Below are 8,455 nucleotides of genomic sequence, written 5' to 3' on the forward strand. Positions count from 1 at the left end.
TTCCACAAATTATAATTAAATATGAATTAAATCCAGAACTATATGAATTGATGTTTCACAGAACAGTTTACAGGTTATTTAAATTATGAAGGCATCCTCTTTCTCTACATAGCTACACTCTCACCTAACTGGATTACGTATAATTTTGAAATTCCACAAAGTAGTAGCAGTTTCCATGCTTATGTTCTACATGTAATAAAGCCCCTCCAATTTCAATTTTTACCTCTCATGATGAAGACTCAAAGGAAGGGAGAGTCAGGAAGCATTAACTTGGTCTAAGAATAATGGGTGAAAAGTTAGGGAGGGGGTTTTCCTGTTGCAAGATGTGTTCTATGCAGAAAACCTTCTCTGCTTCCCATTTCAGGCTGCTTTGTCAGTCTTGGGAAGAGAAAGAAGTGATAAAATATCTTTTAATTCTTATGAAATGTGATAACTCTTTTTCCCTGGAGAACTGAATAGCTTCAAATTAAAAATCCAAACTCCATCATTTGGAGTCAGCCTAAAACTTTCTAAGATTTCTGAAAACTCTTGATCAGTCTTTGCTCTGGCTCCTGGGTCTATACCAATTTTATCCTGTGTCAACCTTGGTACAGAACTTTACCACTTTCTCAATAAATTCAATTAGTCAAGGCTTTTAGGAAATTTTACTAGAATTAGCAGACTGAATTGAAGATTAATGGTTTACTGAGAGGTCATGTAATACCACACAGTCTTTTCTCGATCTCTTCTGTTTTCTTCCTCTCCCTTTCATGCTCCAATTTTTCTCTTTCTCACCCCTTTCTGATCTTAAGCATCTTCACTATTTGAATATTCCCTTGAGGTCTCAGTCTCTACCCTGATGGCTCAATAGAAACTTATCAAAATATTTCTTTCAGACAATCACAGTGTTCTCACTGAGAAATTCAGGTGGAATTTTTTGTTCTCCAGTTTATTACTTAGTGATATCACTAAAATTTCATTTAAGACCTAGAGAGCGTAAAGCAACATAGATATTTTGTTTCATGTGGAACAGGACACAATAGAACACTTGGATGTAGGACATTTCCCCTGTTCAAAGAGATGATATTAGTAGTAGAGAACTGAACAATTATCAGCAACAGCAGCAACAGCAGCAGCAGCAGCAGCAGCATCAGCATCAGCAATAGGAAGATAGCCGCACTGGTCTAATCTAGACCAGTTTACCCTGGCATGTGACAATCAGAAAACCAGGGTTGATGGAATCATTAGAAGGAAAGAGAATAACAACTTTCTTTCCTGGGTGTTGGACTCAATGCTGATATCAAGAACAAGAGACTCCTTGTATCTGCCATAGCATATATGGGACCTGAACTGTTATGAGACATGGTGACTCAGAGTTGCAGTGCCAGGAGTGTGAAAGAAGAAGGCTGTTATGGATTAGATAGGAAGATTACATTCAGCATTAAACATGAGGCACTCCCTGGGGAATTCCTGAACAGAAGGAATTTTGACTGTGAGCTGGGGTTTTCACAATGCTGAGGATAAGCCCTTAGCCTGAAAAGTGCCACTGTGTCATTGCTTTTGTGACATTATTCGAATCCTCAGTTTGATGTAATCTGAACAAACATGGGTTATACTTGCATTGCACATAGGTAACAATTAGCCAAGACTTCCTGCTCATTTTAATAAAACCTGTGCTTTCTTTCAGGAGTCACAGATGGATTTAAATGTCAATGCCACCCTTTTCTAAAAAAGCTAACTCTACTTGACTGATTTTCTTAGTCTCAGAGTCTTGTTACCTTCATTTAATGGTTATAACTGGAAAGAATATTTAAAATAACGAAAAAAGTCAAAAATATGTGAAACGTTTGGAAAAAAATTATTATATTTCAGTGCACTGTGTGCCATCTCCACTATCTCCTTTATTACTACATAGATATTTCCTGAGGATCAATATTTTAAAATTGGCACCAAGAACTTTGTAATTATAGTGAAACTAGTAGATGAGGACTAATTATTTAGTTTGTGAATTCCTTGCCTAGTCCTTTTCCCTCCTCAATAATTCTCTTTTTAATTTTTTGGCATTTGCTTTGTTTTTTATTATATGTATGGCACTCACTAAATATAATAATAAGGATTCTAATAGCTAACATTTTGGGATGTTTATCAGAGTCCAGATGATTTATATACCCTATATGTCTTAATTTTTAGAGCAATCCTTGAAATAGTTATATTATTACCCTACTTTGTAGCTGGGACCCAAGAAAAGTTGTTCTCTAATTTCCCATAGGTAGTAAATGCCAGTGCTAGGATTTCAAATGTGGTCTTGTGTGGTACCAAAGACTTTACTAATTACTATGCTATATTGCTTCCTCAATTTCAGTAATAGAAAATAGGAATGCTATTGTGAAGAAATGGACACAGAAATTGTTTTGCATATTAACAACTGTGTTGGTTTTGTAATTTGCTCACTTGGGTAAGTTGGACCTACATTTCTCAGAATCCCTTCCCTATACGGTTGGCCAAAAACGACATTTAATGAGATTTAGAAGGCAGAAGTAAAAGAGTAGCCGTAATGCTCTGAAGGCAAGTGTGGTTAGATTCAGCAAGAGATAGGTATAGAAGTGCTGGTTGATCGAACTTGCCTTCATTTTCTTCAGTCTCTATCTAGCCATTATTCCTGACTACTTGACACTTTTAAGAGCAACAAGGATTAAAGTGGAAAAAAAAAAAAAGGGAGCCTGTGGTAGTGTGAGTGAGGGGGGCAGTGAGTAGAGATTAGGCCAGGGACATTAAAAAAAAAAAAAGACCATTTTATAGGACCTTGTAGAGACTTTGGCTTTATTGAAAATAAAATGACTAACCACCATGTTGTACACCTGAAACTAACATCATATTGCATTCCAACTGTAATTGAAAAATTTAAAAAAGTTATTAAAAAATAAAAAAAAAATAAGAAAATGAGAAGCCATAGGTGCTGAAGGGCTTTGTGAGAATGTTCATATGACCCTGCTCATTTTTTTAAAGGCTCCTTCTGGCTCTTCTAATACACAAAGCTGGGGTCACAGGTAAGGATGGAGGTGCCACTTAATATGAGGAATGCTCAATGTGTAGATGGCATTTAAATTCAAGGGACAATATGTGATCACTCAGGGAATGATTATCATTAGAATCTTGAGGAGGTGTAAAGATAGCCCTGGGGCATTCTAATTAGGTAAAGAAGATAAAATAGCAAATAAGACTAAGAGGGAACATTCTGTGAAGTAGGAGAACAAAGAGAAAATAACCTTCTGGATGCCAAGTAGAAAGTATGACACAAAGGAGATAGTGATCAGCTTTGTTAAATGGTGCTAATAAATAGAGTAAGATGAGTAACAAGAATTGCCTGAAAAGTAATCAGTTTTTTACTATTAAAAAATGAACCTAAATTACCAAAAATGTAACAAACAGTATCATCACTTCTTTCTAGAAAGCCCTCATAAACCCTCTCTGACTGAAACCTCTATTCATCTGGAAATACTCATTCAGAGAGGAGAAATCTATAAAATCTTTTCAATTTTTATTCGTAGAATAGTTCTACCGCTTTCCATGTTCTAGCATTTTCTTCATACCTCCATTGTCACATTTGCCAGAATGAATTACATTAAACATTTAAAATATTTTTTCCCTTTTTGCAGAATATGTTCTTCTAGAAAACATGGACTGTATCCTTGTATTCCTAGAGTCTGGCACATAAAAGGGTGACTAGATGAATGAATGTGTTCAGATATGAAGGAAAAGTTTAAATGGGAGTAATATTTACTGTGCACCTATTATACGCTAGACATCCTGCAAGAGAGTTGATATTTACAGTAAGTTATTTTTATGATTGGTATCCATCTAATCACCTAATTTTAATCACTTTATATATTAGGAAGTTCTGGTTCACAGCATTAAACACACACACACACACACACACACACAGAGTTACATACACTGGAGACAGAACTGGGGTTCAAAACATACCTGACCTCAAGATTTATGATATTACCACTAAATTATACTGAACAAATAAATAAATAAACAGGAAAAAAATGCATATGCAGTATTTTCTTTTCTTGATGTTACTACTAGAATGGTTATTTATCCTAAAGATGCTATGTATCATATTAGCCCCTTAATAGACATGGAGATATCAACTTGGTCATTATCATCATTTGCAGACACAGCAGCATTAACCTCTTCCTCATTAAAATCCTAACCTTCATATATGTTTATGCTAAATGCTTTATAATGGATATTTTTCAAAACAAAGTAAAAGAGATCAAGCCTTAACTTTCTTTCTCTTTTCAGTCCAGTCTGCAACTTAAGTATCTTTGATTATCCTACTTTGCTTCCCAGTTCTGCTTTACTTTCATATAGAAATAGATCAGATTTTTTACATTTGTATTTCCTTCCATCTTGGATGCTGTAATGAGTCTTCCAGGCCCTTGCAGGAATAAAGACTCCTTTCCATAGATTCTGGGAGGGCTGACAGCTGAAAGCCCTCAGGTGACAGCCTCTTTTAGGGGATTGCCTACATACGCAATTGAGAGATAGGCCTTGCCCAAGGTCACACACTCTTCCCAGAGTTTCTTGTATGCAGTGATTGATTGAATATAAATGGGGAGATGTAAAGGTCCTACCCTCTTGCTTGAATTCTGGACAGTTCTGAATGGTCATCACATCTTCAGAAATTCTAGAACTGAAATATGTGTTGAGACTTCATTGCTGCTCATTTTCTCCCTTTGTCCAATCCCTCTTCTTTCTCTTAACTTCCACAAGGCAGTCTCTAATAAGTCTCCTGCTTGATAATCTCTCAGAGCCCGATTCTCAGAGAATTCAACTTGTGACACCTCAAGTTTAAATAAATGCTTTCACTTTATTACAATGTCTACAGTCTTAGATCTGGTGATATAGTAAAGTCAGAGTACATGGGCTGAAATTCTGTGTCTACAATTTATTAGCTATGAGACATTAAGCAGGTCACTTGACATCTCTAAGTCTTAGCTTCATCCAACAATGTTGGTAATCATCGGTTAAACAAGAAAATACAGGTAAAATACTTAGAATAGTAAATGGTGCATAGAAAGCTCTCAATATATGAAAAATTTGGGGGTTATTATTAAAGGAGACATCATACCACCTCTGAAATCTTGAAAAAAACAGTCATTGGAGAAGATCTTATCTGAATTAATTTCACAAAGAATTGAATAATTCACCGTGGTTAGTTGGGGCAAAAGTGAAACTAAAATGCAGGTCTCTTGACTCTGCTGCACCATGCTGACTTTATCCTTTAATAAAACATCTTGGGAGTGTAAAAGTAATACTATATCATGAAAACTGTATTTTATACATGTATGCTTAAGAACAGACATATGTCAGAAGAAGTGAATATAATCATCCTTAAGTTATGAGACTAGAATTCAATCAAAATTTGTAATTCAAAGGAAGTTTTGGAAAACATGCATTTTTCGATTGTCCCTGATTCTGATTCCAATTACACAGAAAAGAAAGGCCTGGAGACTTTTGGCTAAAACTTCTTCTATATTTCTGAAACATCTTCAGGATACGATTTAGATGTACTAAGAACTTACAGTTATATCTACCATCTTGTGCTCATGAGATAATGAAAATCTTTCTGTTCCCCAGAGGTAAATTATGTTTTATTTCTTTTTCCCTAAAAAATTAAGGCCAAGAAAAATCAGTCTTAGGGAGAAACTACCAAAGACAGATAAAAATTTCCTTATATTTTCTGGATTTTAAATTGCATAAGTGACCCTAATACTCAATCCAAAAATTATTTGAGTCCTATTTATGACATAATAAAGTTTAAATTTTTTTCTGCTCTCTTTAAACAAACCTACTCCATTAAAATTTGAACTTTTGCTGTCATATATTTACACAAGACATTTAAAGTATAAGTTCAAGAGGTAATCATCATGGCATTTGCTTTGTAAAAATGTAAAGGACTTACATTTCATCAAAACTCCCATTCTTTCATTAGTACTCATTCAAAGAGCTTATTTTGATATATAACAATAATTAAAGATATAATCAATATGACATTTATTGAAAGTGACCAAGCATCATTTAATAGACTCTTTAATACTTAAGACTCATATTAGACATTGTAGAGCATATATTTTCCAAATACGTTTAAGCTTTATAATTCAATTAATAGTAAATATGATTCACATCAAAATTGTGTCACAGGTGAGTGGTATTTTGATGCTTTCATTTCTGAACACAGAACAAGTTTTTTGACCCTATTACAAAGAATAAATATCACTAAATCAGCAAGTTTCTGATAAACAGATATAATTACCAGAAGGATCTGCTTATTTACACATCAGGACCGCTGTCTTCGTATATCTTATCCCATTACGTAATTATCAAATAAACCAGTAATTCCAGAATAAGCGATAACAATCACACAGATTATTGCATGGTTAAATATTTTCATATTGGTTGAAAGACATTAGTATGTAATACCTAACAAAGAATTACTCTGAATCTCTAAACAGTAAAATGATACAAAGTAGTGTCTGAAAAACCAATCAGCAGCCGGTGAGAGGGCATTTCTCTCACGATTTTTACATGTTTTTTACTTTAGTGAGTGAAAGAAAAACAGAGCTGTCAGCTTTAAGATGTGGTGGTTTGCATCTTATCTTTTAGTTTAGGGAGGTTTCCTTTTGTAAAATCAGAAGTCCTTAAAAGAATGAATTCTGCAGTGCAATAGAGCTTCTTTTGCTTTTCAGGCAAGTATCGCTGTATTATTCTTTTTCTTCCAGGGCTGTGACTGGCGCACTAAGAACAGTTTCTTGCTGAGTTGTGTAGCTCCTACAGATGAGGACTGCAGGAGACCAGGCAGATAGCCAACACAGAGAGTGAGAGGAGCTGAGATCACAGCTAAGGCTGCAGAAGGCGATCCGCTATATCAAGGGAGAACAAGGAAGAGGTCTGCTCTGAGCCCTAGCATGCTCCTTAAGCCTGCTGGTTTGGGCACTCGCTCTCAATTGACCGGAGCTTCTATAGACCAGAAAAGAGTTTTATTGAGATGCCTGGTGATGAGTCATAACTCTGGATCATAATAGGTTTGGGAAAGCCTCACTGATAGAAATAGTATGGAGGGGTATGGAGACCTTTGGATTGATTGATGGGTCTCTTAATAGCTGCCATTCAGAAGACACTTTAAGTTCTGTTATTGGACGAGCTTTTGGCCGGTTTCTCTCTAAGTTCTTCTTCTTCTTTTTTTTTACTCTGTTTTGTTCTTTAGAATTAGTGCCACTGTCCTTCAGGCTGAACATGATGGAGCATTCAGTGTCACTCGCCAGTCAGTCAAATTGTGACAAAAGGCAGTCCCTTCCTGTCAGGATTTTGAGGAAGAGAAGAGGAGAGCTCTCAGCAGGGGCTCTCTTTGCTGCACTTAATGCTTTTGGTCCTGAAAGGAAAGAGTGGGAAGGAGCAGGAAATTGGACTTAAGTCACCTCCAAATCAGTACAGAGTTCAATCCTAGTTGGTGTTTGTTTATAAAATAGCTCTCTAAGTAATTCACACTCTGTTTCCCATTTAACCTCTTGGACACATGGTGTTCAGCCTACCGAAGAGATTTTCTGGAGCTGTTCATAATAGCTCTGAGTTTGACACCAACAGAAAGGAATTTGGGGTCAGAATTACTGTTTTAAACTTAGGCCTTTGGGATTTATAAAAGATGTTTCCGATATGCTAAAACAGCTGGAAGAGCCTTAGAGATCTGTAGTGTAAGCGAGGGTTTCCTTAACTTGTATTATAGGTGAGGAAAAGCAGGCCTGAAAAGGCTGGCTGACTTTTTTCTGCACCTTGAGAACTTGTGATAACATTTTGCCGGTCCCTAAGACGCAGAACTACTGAAGGAGAGCGTAAACCCCTCCAACTCCTAGACCACTCCCAAGTTGAAGTTGCACTTGGTAGGGAGATCCCCTATCTCTCTCCATTCCAGCTGAGGTGTTTCAATGTTCACCAGATAAAAAGAGACATTCAAGGTCATTAGCCCAATTTTTCTCTGTGAGGGTGGAGCTGGGATTGGCTGCTGAGCTATTCTGATGACCCAGAAATTACATGTATTCATTTCTTTCTTTTTAGATAAAAGCGTTTCTATTCCAGTTTTTCTATGGCTCTTTTTTCAAGAGAAGAGGGGAAAAAAAGTCTCACGTTTTTGCTAGCACTCTCCTTTTCTATTCTCAGTCTTTTATAATCTATCTTGATTCTCAGCCAATACCTTACTTTTTTTTTTTTTTTTGTGCTTTGTGTCTTTTAATCACCTAAGGAATCTGACTCAGTGTCCTCTGTCTGAATCACAGGCTGCCCCTCCTTCATCCGTGTTTCCCAGGAAGAGAGGGAGGGGCTAGAGCCTTTTTTCCTGTATCGGCGTCTGCTCCAACGATAAAACTGTCTTTTCTCCCAGACCTCTTTTTGCGATTCCTGAGTTTGATTTTAA

The sequence above is a fragment of the Pteropus vampyrus genome, unplaced genomic scaffold, assembly GCF_000151845.1.
Source record: "Pteropus vampyrus isolate Shadow unplaced genomic scaffold, Pvam_2.0 Scaffold22, whole genome shotgun sequence".
In the NCBI taxonomy this organism is placed as follows: domain Eukaryota; kingdom Metazoa; phylum Chordata; class Mammalia; order Chiroptera; family Pteropodidae; genus Pteropus; species Pteropus vampyrus.